Source organism: Primulina tabacum, unplaced genomic scaffold, assembly GCF_025594145.1.
Source record: "Primulina tabacum isolate GXHZ01 unplaced genomic scaffold, ASM2559414v2 Contig486, whole genome shotgun sequence".
Taxonomy (NCBI): domain Eukaryota; kingdom Viridiplantae; phylum Streptophyta; class Magnoliopsida; order Lamiales; family Gesneriaceae; genus Primulina; species Primulina tabacum.
The window spans coordinates 76,380-85,157 of record NW_027459760.1 but is presented as its reverse complement, the minus strand read 5'-3'; positions in this window follow the sequence as shown (position 1 = coordinate 85,157).

Here is an 8,778-nt window from a genome sequence, read left to right as displayed (position 1 = left end):
TTGTCGCTCACTTGTACCACTCGTGGATCCCACATAACTAGGATGCCTCCTGATCGTCCTTCCGCTGGTAAACTAACCCAATCCACAAATCTGGATTTCCATAAACTTGCGACAAATCGACGATCCACTTCAATCTTCTTCGTTTCTAACACCACCACAATGTCCGGATTTTCCTTTCGAATAACCAAGCGCACTAACTCCCGCCTTCTCGCCGACCTTCCCCCCCTAATATTCCAAGAGCATATCTTCATAAACAACGTTTGGAGCACCTCTAAGACGATCCTTTGTTATAGTTGATCCCACATTTCAACCTAACAAGCTCTCTGCTCAACTTTCCCGTAGACTCTCTCATTTCAATTTCATCTGTTAAAATAGTACTCATTTCCCGAAGATTTCTCATTCCATTTAATTTCACCAGCCCTTCATCACCTATGTAAGTGTTTCCCTCGGAACCATTCTTGATCAGTGAACTTGTTTGGCCCCCTCTCCCCCCCAATATCCCAGTCGACAATCCCAAGGCACAAAAATACGCAGGAAGAAAAGAATTGAGTTTGAAGGAATGATTAAAACCCGATGATTGAAAGCAGGAAAATACCTTTCCCACTAAAGGATTGGTATTATCGAGAATAGATGGCTCTGGGATGTGCTCTATTTTTTCCTCTTGAAGGAACAACCCTGTGATGTCCATTGCGTCTGCATCATTATTGCACAAGGACTCCGATTGAGAAGAAACGTGACTGGCCGTATCACTAAAATCAAACTCATCGTCCAGTAGGTCGTCTTCTGAGTCGTTGTCGATATTATCTTCGAAATCTTCCTGTTGAAGCTCCCTTGTCTTTCTTGATTCATCCCTGTTCCGCTCATCGGATTTGATTTGACCACCGTCCTCATTTAATCCAGAAACGTCTCTGTTAGCTGTGTTGGACTTTTTGCAATAAATCTGTCGGTATGTATGCAATACCGAGGTAGGTCCATTTTCGCTATTTTGTGTGCCCGAATCTTTGTCTTCTCTGTTAGGTAATGAATGGATAGGAGATCTTCTGAAATCCTCAATTTGTTTGGGTGAGATCCTTTGTAAGATTTTTCCCACCTTCCTTTCAGTCGGTTGAGCTGAAGTTAATGATTTGACTGAATGCTCTTCATCTTCTTTGGCCGTAGACTGAAGACCCTGCCCCTCTTCAATCAATACCTTGTGGATGTGCGGTGGCGTCTCGATTTTCTCCAAAGTCCTGCATATATTTGAATTTCCCCAACCTGCCATAGTCCTCTTGCCATTAACCACTACTTGGGCGTATGTCTGCTTTTCGTAAGTCTCGTAAGCCTTACTATCAAAAGGGTGATAATTCTGAGTTCCGTATTGACCCCGTTAAATGGAATCAAAATTTTGTTGTTGATGAACCCATCTTTTGTTCCTTTGACCTTGATCTTTGCTGCCCCTAGATCTCGGAGTCTCCTTGTATCGTTGCTAACCTCCACTAAACCCCCGCAGTGTGCCCCGATCACTTTGAAATTATCCAGCGTCCATAAGTTCCATGGTAACCCCGTTATCTTAATCCAACTGTTACAGCACTTGATTACCGAATCTGCTGAATTGATGTTTGGTCTCCATTCTTCGAAATCCAGAGTCACTCCAAATTCGAAAAATCCTCTTTTCAGATTGAGATAAAACGAAAGTTCCTTGGTACATTCTGGCCACCAAACCGCTTTGTTAGCTTGAAACGGATGTACTTCGATCCTCCTCTTGACGTCTTTCCCTAGTATAATTTCAACTTGTGACCACGATACGTTGACCCTACCTTTAGTGATGATAATGGCATCATGCCAATCTCTCTCTGTAAATTTCCAGTCACTGTCCTCCTTAACCTTTTGCATTCCTTGATTGTGAATCCGTTCGACCTTCTGAGCTAACTTCTGAGTAGTTTTATCTCTGATACTGGCTTTGCCATACTCAATCGGTTTTTGTTCCATTCTCTGTGACTTCCCAGACAGTAGTTTGATAAGGATATCAGATATCCTAATCCATCCTAGAGCCTTTAAACCACTTGGTACGATGATATTCTGTCTCTTCCCCGTTGAATTGAATCTTGATATCTCTAAAAACAGGCCTCTTCTGTTAACAAAACGCTAAGCGATGATTGTTGCACTTCTGCCCCTAAATCGATTGAAGTCCACACATGATTGTGGATTAAGAATGAAGTTATTGAGTTTAGGGCTGATCCATGTAGACTCCTCGCGGTCGAGTTCAAGAATATAGCTTGCGTTCCTTGTTCTTTCACACCACCGAATCATCGAACCTCCGTTCACCGGCTTTAAAGAAAACGTCTTAAACTCAATCTTAACCGTTTCCTCTCTTACCGTTGGCTTAACAGACTGGGACATTATTCCACTGGCTATGGCGACGAAATAGAGAAGCTCCGATCCAGAAACACAAAGTTACCAGGGATGCAAAAAGGCTAGACGGAGTACTGGGAAAAAAAACGTGAACAAGTTCGGTCGGTTATGGTCGGAGAAAGTTAATCGGAGAGGGTAATATGCGGCAAAGTATTCCAGTAAAGAAAGCGAGCATAAGGCGACGCATTTTCAGGTAGGCAGGTAAAAAAATTAAATGGGGGCAGCCGCCGGCGCCGTTATCAGTAGGAAGGACGATCAACAATATTTATGGATTGAGATGTTGAATGCACGGAAGAAGAGACCGGTATCTTGAGGTGTGAAAGAGTGAGGGAGCATTTTCAAAAAAATCTCACTCTACAATTTTACATTTATTATATGCTATGCATGAACTCATATAAAACTTTTAACATAATGAGATTGGGGGAAGCAGTTGTATCTGTGCAAAAATTTATCAATGATCGAGGAAGCTATATTGAAGTGTCAAAATTTGAGAGATCCAACAAGAGGCAGCGAATTATAATTCCAAGTGGAAGTTATGAAGAGGGTTGGAGATGTATGGTGTTTTATGTTGAAAAAATTCTGAGCAACAGAAAAATGGAAGGAGCATACCAACCGAAGGGTAAACAGCAAATTCGGCAATCTTTGTATCGTGGTAAGATCAATCCAAGCTTTACAGGGTCCGGGAACATTGATGCCCATTCAGAATTTCGACAGTGCTCGAGTAAAGAGTGGAATAAAGCACTGATTGTTACAAAAGAATGCGTTAATATATCTTGGGAAATGGTAACAGAAGCCCTTGGTAAAGCGGTGAAGAAGAAGATTGAGGTTTTCCCTTTCAAGGCAAATAAAGCAATGTGGTGGCCAAATAGCGGGGAGGATTATGAATTCTACTTGAAAATTAATAGATGCTTTTTGGAGAAGAGGATTTCTTTGAGTTTTGAACGATGGAGGAGCGACATCAACACGGAAGAGGAAGTTTTTGAATGTTGCAACAGTTGGATCAGGATTATTGGATTACCATGGGATATGTGGACAACAGATGTGCTCAAAATATAGGGGACAGTTGTGGAGGATCGGTGGATATTAGTCAAGATACTATTTTCCTCAAAGATTTGGCAGCTGCTAAAATCAAAGTGGTGGGACTAGAAGGGGGATTCATTAATAGCTCTTTGGTAATACAGACACCACGCGGTCCTCTGAATGTTCGCATTTATGTTGATTCGATCAACATTTCAGCATATGATATCTACGAAAAAAGATCCTATGCACAGGTAGTAGTTGATGGTGCAAGAGTGATAGCTGGCTGGGGTAGAGTGAAAAGACCAGTTGATGAAGATACTGGACATCTTAAAAAAGATGGTGTAGCGAAGGATTCGATGGCCACAACAGAATACCAACAGATTAAAAGTGACGAAGAAGCTGCCCAACAGAAAATAGATGGCACAGATATGGTATTGGGGGGAGATTTTCCTTCAACATACAAAGAACGGAAATACAGCAATACTCGAGTCATTCAAGGGATGGAAGTGTTTGTTGGAAATCAACAGGAAGGTGTTTACATAGAGAGAAGGACAGGGATTAAGGGTTCTAAAACAATTGGGTCAGAACCAGTGCGCGGAGGCAAACAAATCAAGATTCTCAAAAGGGTTAGTCCGAAAGGAGTGGATGATTTCGACAAGGGAATGGTTCAATCAATGAGCAAAGTAGACAGTGAAAATTCACAGCGATATGGTAGTTTAGCTGATACAAGCAAACAAGAACAGAAATTCGAAGTAGTTTATACAAGAAGAAAATCAAGGACAAATTATGGTGGTTTTAATATACAGGATGAGGATGTGACAAAGACAAATACACAGCGGATGGATAATGGATCATTGCACAGGGGACAGGATGGTACATGGGAGGACAGGGATTTCACAATGGACCGAGGTCTTGCGCCGGAAGAGGAAAGCGATTATAGTGACGTCGAGACCCATATTTCTGAAAATTCGGACACGACGACACACACCAGCTTGGGATTGGAGGACATAGGAGATTTCTTCGCACCAACCTCGGATAAGGTACACAACAAAAATACTTACTCTCATAATCATTTTTCCAATCCTTCACTTCATTCTTCTTCGTCTTTTTCCTTCAAACAAATCTCGGGGGAGGGGAGGGATTTAGAGGTTAAGGGAGATAAAATGGTTAGTGATAGGTCGGGTATGTCGGAGATCAAAATCCACAAGGGTGATAACAACAGTGGGGGGAATGATGATATTTTCCGAACTTGACAGAGGTAATGGATGTTTGGAGATGATGGGAGTACAAAGGGTGGAACTGGGGGCTGGATTGAATATGGTTGGAATAAGTGCAAGGGGAGAAAAGGTGTTTAGATGAAGATTCTCTCTTGGAATATAAGAGGGGGAGGTTCGGCAACGAGGAGGGGTTTCATTCGAGATATGTTACACAAGGAGAAGCCTGACTTAGTTTTTCTACAAGAAACAAAAAAAGCAGTTGTTGGCAGAAGTTTTATATCCAGTGTGTGGAAATCAAGGTTCGTTGAATGGGTTCATCTACCTTCACTCGGCAGATCAGGTGGTATTTTGGTGATGTGGGATCCAAGAGTGGTATCCATCACAGATAATATGATTGGGGAATTTACGGTTTCGGTTTGTATAGAAAAGGATAAAGACCTAGAAAGCTGGTGGTTTACTGCAGTATATGGCCCACGCAAAGCACGATTGAGAAATAAGTTCTGGGATGAATTGGCGGGGGTGTGGGGATAGGTGGTGTTTGGGAGGGGATTTTAATGTTGTGAGATCTTTGACCGAGAAAATGAACGGTCATTCACAGACAACAAGTATGGATTGTTTTGATATGTTGGTACAGGAATTGGAATTGTATGATCCCCCATTATTGAATGCGAAATTTACATGGTCAAATTTGAGGGCTATACCAATTTGCAGCAGACTAGATAGATTCTTGTTTTTGGGAAGGTGGATGGAGTTATTTCCATACCATAGGCAATCTGTTTTGCCTCGAATAACATCGGATCATTTTCCAATTGTTTTGGAGACACAAAAACTCAAATGGGGGCCGAGTCCATTCAGATTCGAGAACATGTGGTTGAAACATAAGGGTTTTAAGGAAAAATTTTCGAGATGGTGGAATAGCCCACAACTTCAAGGTTGGGAGGGATATAAATTCATGAGAAAACTTAAGTCTGTTAAGGATGAGATCAAATTATGGAATGACGAGGAGTTTGGGAAGACTGAGATGAGGGAAGCAGAATTGAACAACAGAATTATTACATTGGATGAGAAGGAGAGTGAGGGGAGGGAGAATGGTGAAGGGGTGAATGAAAAAAAACTGATAAAATGGGAGTTGGAAGAATTGGTGTGTCGACGAAACAGAATGTTATATCAAAAAGCAAAGATAGAATGGTTAAAAGAAGGAGATCACAATACCAAATTCTTCCATTCTTTACTTAATCACCGAAGAAGCAAAGGAATAATTAGTAGATTGGAAAAGGAGGATGGAGTGGTTATAGAGGATGAAGGTCAAATAATTAAAGCCATTGTCGATTACTTCCAACAGTTGTACAGTAAGAGAGAGGTAAGAAGATTTGGGATTGAAGGAGTAGAATGGAGGCCTATCGATGACGATATGAGGGCTGAGCTTGAACAACCATTTCTCGAAGAAGAGGTTAAGAAGGCGGTTTTTGAGTGTGACAGATGCAAAGCACCGGGGCCTGACGGTTATACTTTGGCACTTTATCAGGATTGTTGGGTTGTAGTCAAAGGGGAGTTAATGAAGGTTTTTGAGGAATTTTACGAAGGAGGGATCATAAACGGGATAACTAATGAATCGTATATATGCTTGATACCAAAGAAAAATGACTCATTAAAGGTTAAAGATTTCAGACCCATTAGCCTCACAACGAACTTATACAAGATAATTGCAAAAGTGTTGGCTACAAGGATGAAAAAAGTTTTGTCACATACATTATCCGAATCTCAAAATGCATTTATTGAAGGGAAACAAATTTTGGATTGTTGTTTGATTGCTAATGAGTTGGTGGAAGAAGGGAAGAAGAAAAAAAAAAGGTTGGGTATTGAAAATTGATTTTGAAAAAGCGTATGACAATGTGGAATGGGATTTCTTGGACTTTGTGTTAGGGAAAAAGGGATTCGGAGAGAGATGGAGAGGATGGATAAGAGGATGCGTATCTAATGTCTCGTTTTCCATCATGATAAATGGGAGACCGAGGGGGAAATTTAAAGCAAATAAAGGGCTTAGACAGGGAGATCCTTTATCACCATTTTTGTTCAATATGGTAGTCGATGTTTTGGGAAGTTTGATTGATAAAGCAAAGGAGGAGAATTTAATCCAAGGATTTGAAGGGGGCCGAGAAAAGGTGGAAGTATCACATATCCAGTTTGCGGATGACACACTGTTTTTCGTTCAAAAGGAGGTTCACTTAACCTTTTTGGTGCAAATCTTGAACTTTTTTTGTGATATGTCAGAAGTAAGGATCAATTGGGATAAGAGTGCTTTATTGTGTTTATGTCAAGATGAAGTTGAAGAGGAGTAGATGGCCCAGAGGATTGGTTGTCGTAGGGATCAATGGCCAATTATATACTTGGGAGTTCCTTTAGGGGGTAATCCTCTAAAAGTGTCTTTTTGGGAACCTATCCTGATCAGGATTACTAGAAAATTGGCAACTTGGAAAAAGGCATTTTTGTCCAAAGGGGGAAGAGTAACATTGATTGCTGCGGTATTGAATGCTTTGCCTATATACTTTCTGTCACTTTTCAGGGTACCAAAAGGAGTAGCGGGGAAGATGGAGAAGATAATGAGAGATTTTCTGTGGGATGGAAATGAGGGTGAATCACATTGTCATATGGTTGTGTGGGAACAAGTTTGTAGACCGAAAGAGAGGTGTGGCTTAGGTATTGGTAATATTTGTTTGAGAAACAAAGCGCTTTTGGGAAAATGGTGGTGGAGGCTTAACGTTGAAAATGAGCCGTTGTGGAAAATAATAATAAAGAGTAAATATGGGTTACAAGAAAACGGTTGGGATGCAGGGTTGGCTACGAATGTGACATTTATATGTCCGTGGAAGTTCATCTCTAGATCTTATCCGACATATCACCGACTACTAAGATTAGTGGTTAGAGGGGGTACAAAAATCAGGTTTTGGGAGGACATTTGGTGGGGGGGTTTAGCTTTCCGGGATTTGTTCCCTTCTTTATTTCGTATTACTTCGGTTCGTAATTTGCCTATATCTTATTTTGTTGCATTCGATACTGTGTCACATGATTATTCTTGGGATTTGCATTTCCGTAGGTCTCCCCGAGAGGAGGAGGTCGTTCAGTTGTCTTCGTTTTTAGGCATTTTAGATAGGGTTAGTTTGGTGGAAGGGGTCGATGATTTTCGAGTGTGGGAAGGGGATCCGTCTGGGAAGTTCACAGTCAAGTCTTTTTTCCATTCATTCTTCTCCGCGAATAATTGTGTGCAAAATTTCAAATTTTACCATATCATTTGGAAAAAACTCCTATTCCATCAAAGATTCAAATATTCTCGTGGACGGCAATCCTTGGAAAATTACCTACATCCGAGATGATGCAAAAGAGATGGCCTAATTGTGCTCTTTCTCCCAGTTGGTGCGTGTTGTGTCGTAATGATTTGGAAACACAAGATCATATGCTCATTCATTGTAAGCTTGCTAATGAATTATGGTCTAGGGCTTTGGAAGAAATGAGATTGGTTTGGGTCATACCGAAAACAGCACGAGATTTGTTTATTACGGATCTTGGACAATGGGTCGGCAAAAGAGGAAGAATTTTTTGGAGGGTGGTGATCCATGGCATTTGTTGGGGTATCTGGTTAGAGAGAAATAGAAGAATCTTTAAAGATTTGGAAGACAGCGCAGAAGAATGTTGGGAAAAAATCAAGATCAAGATAGCAAATTGGATTGGAAATATTAAAGAGTTTCAGAGTTTATCGATACTTGATCTTTTAAGAGACTGGACTTATGTTTATTGCTAATTTCATGATTTTATCTTTCTTGGTAGTGGACCACTAGTCCATTTCATGTAAAAGAAACACTCTTTTTTTAATAATATTATCAAGTTTATTATCAAAAAAAAAAGAGAGAACATACAGCAAGTTACTTTGACATAATCACACACGGCACACCAATAAAATATGGTGGAAAACTAATCTCAAACACAAATCTTTTGTAGGGGATCCATACACAACAATTTCAAGCCAGTGAATTGAATACTGGTTGTGCAAGGGTTTTATTTTCACCAAAACTGCACTTAACTAGAATTTTCCCCTTAAAACAAAAGTTTGCATGATAACACGAATATCTGATCACATAAAAGCATTCTAAAACTT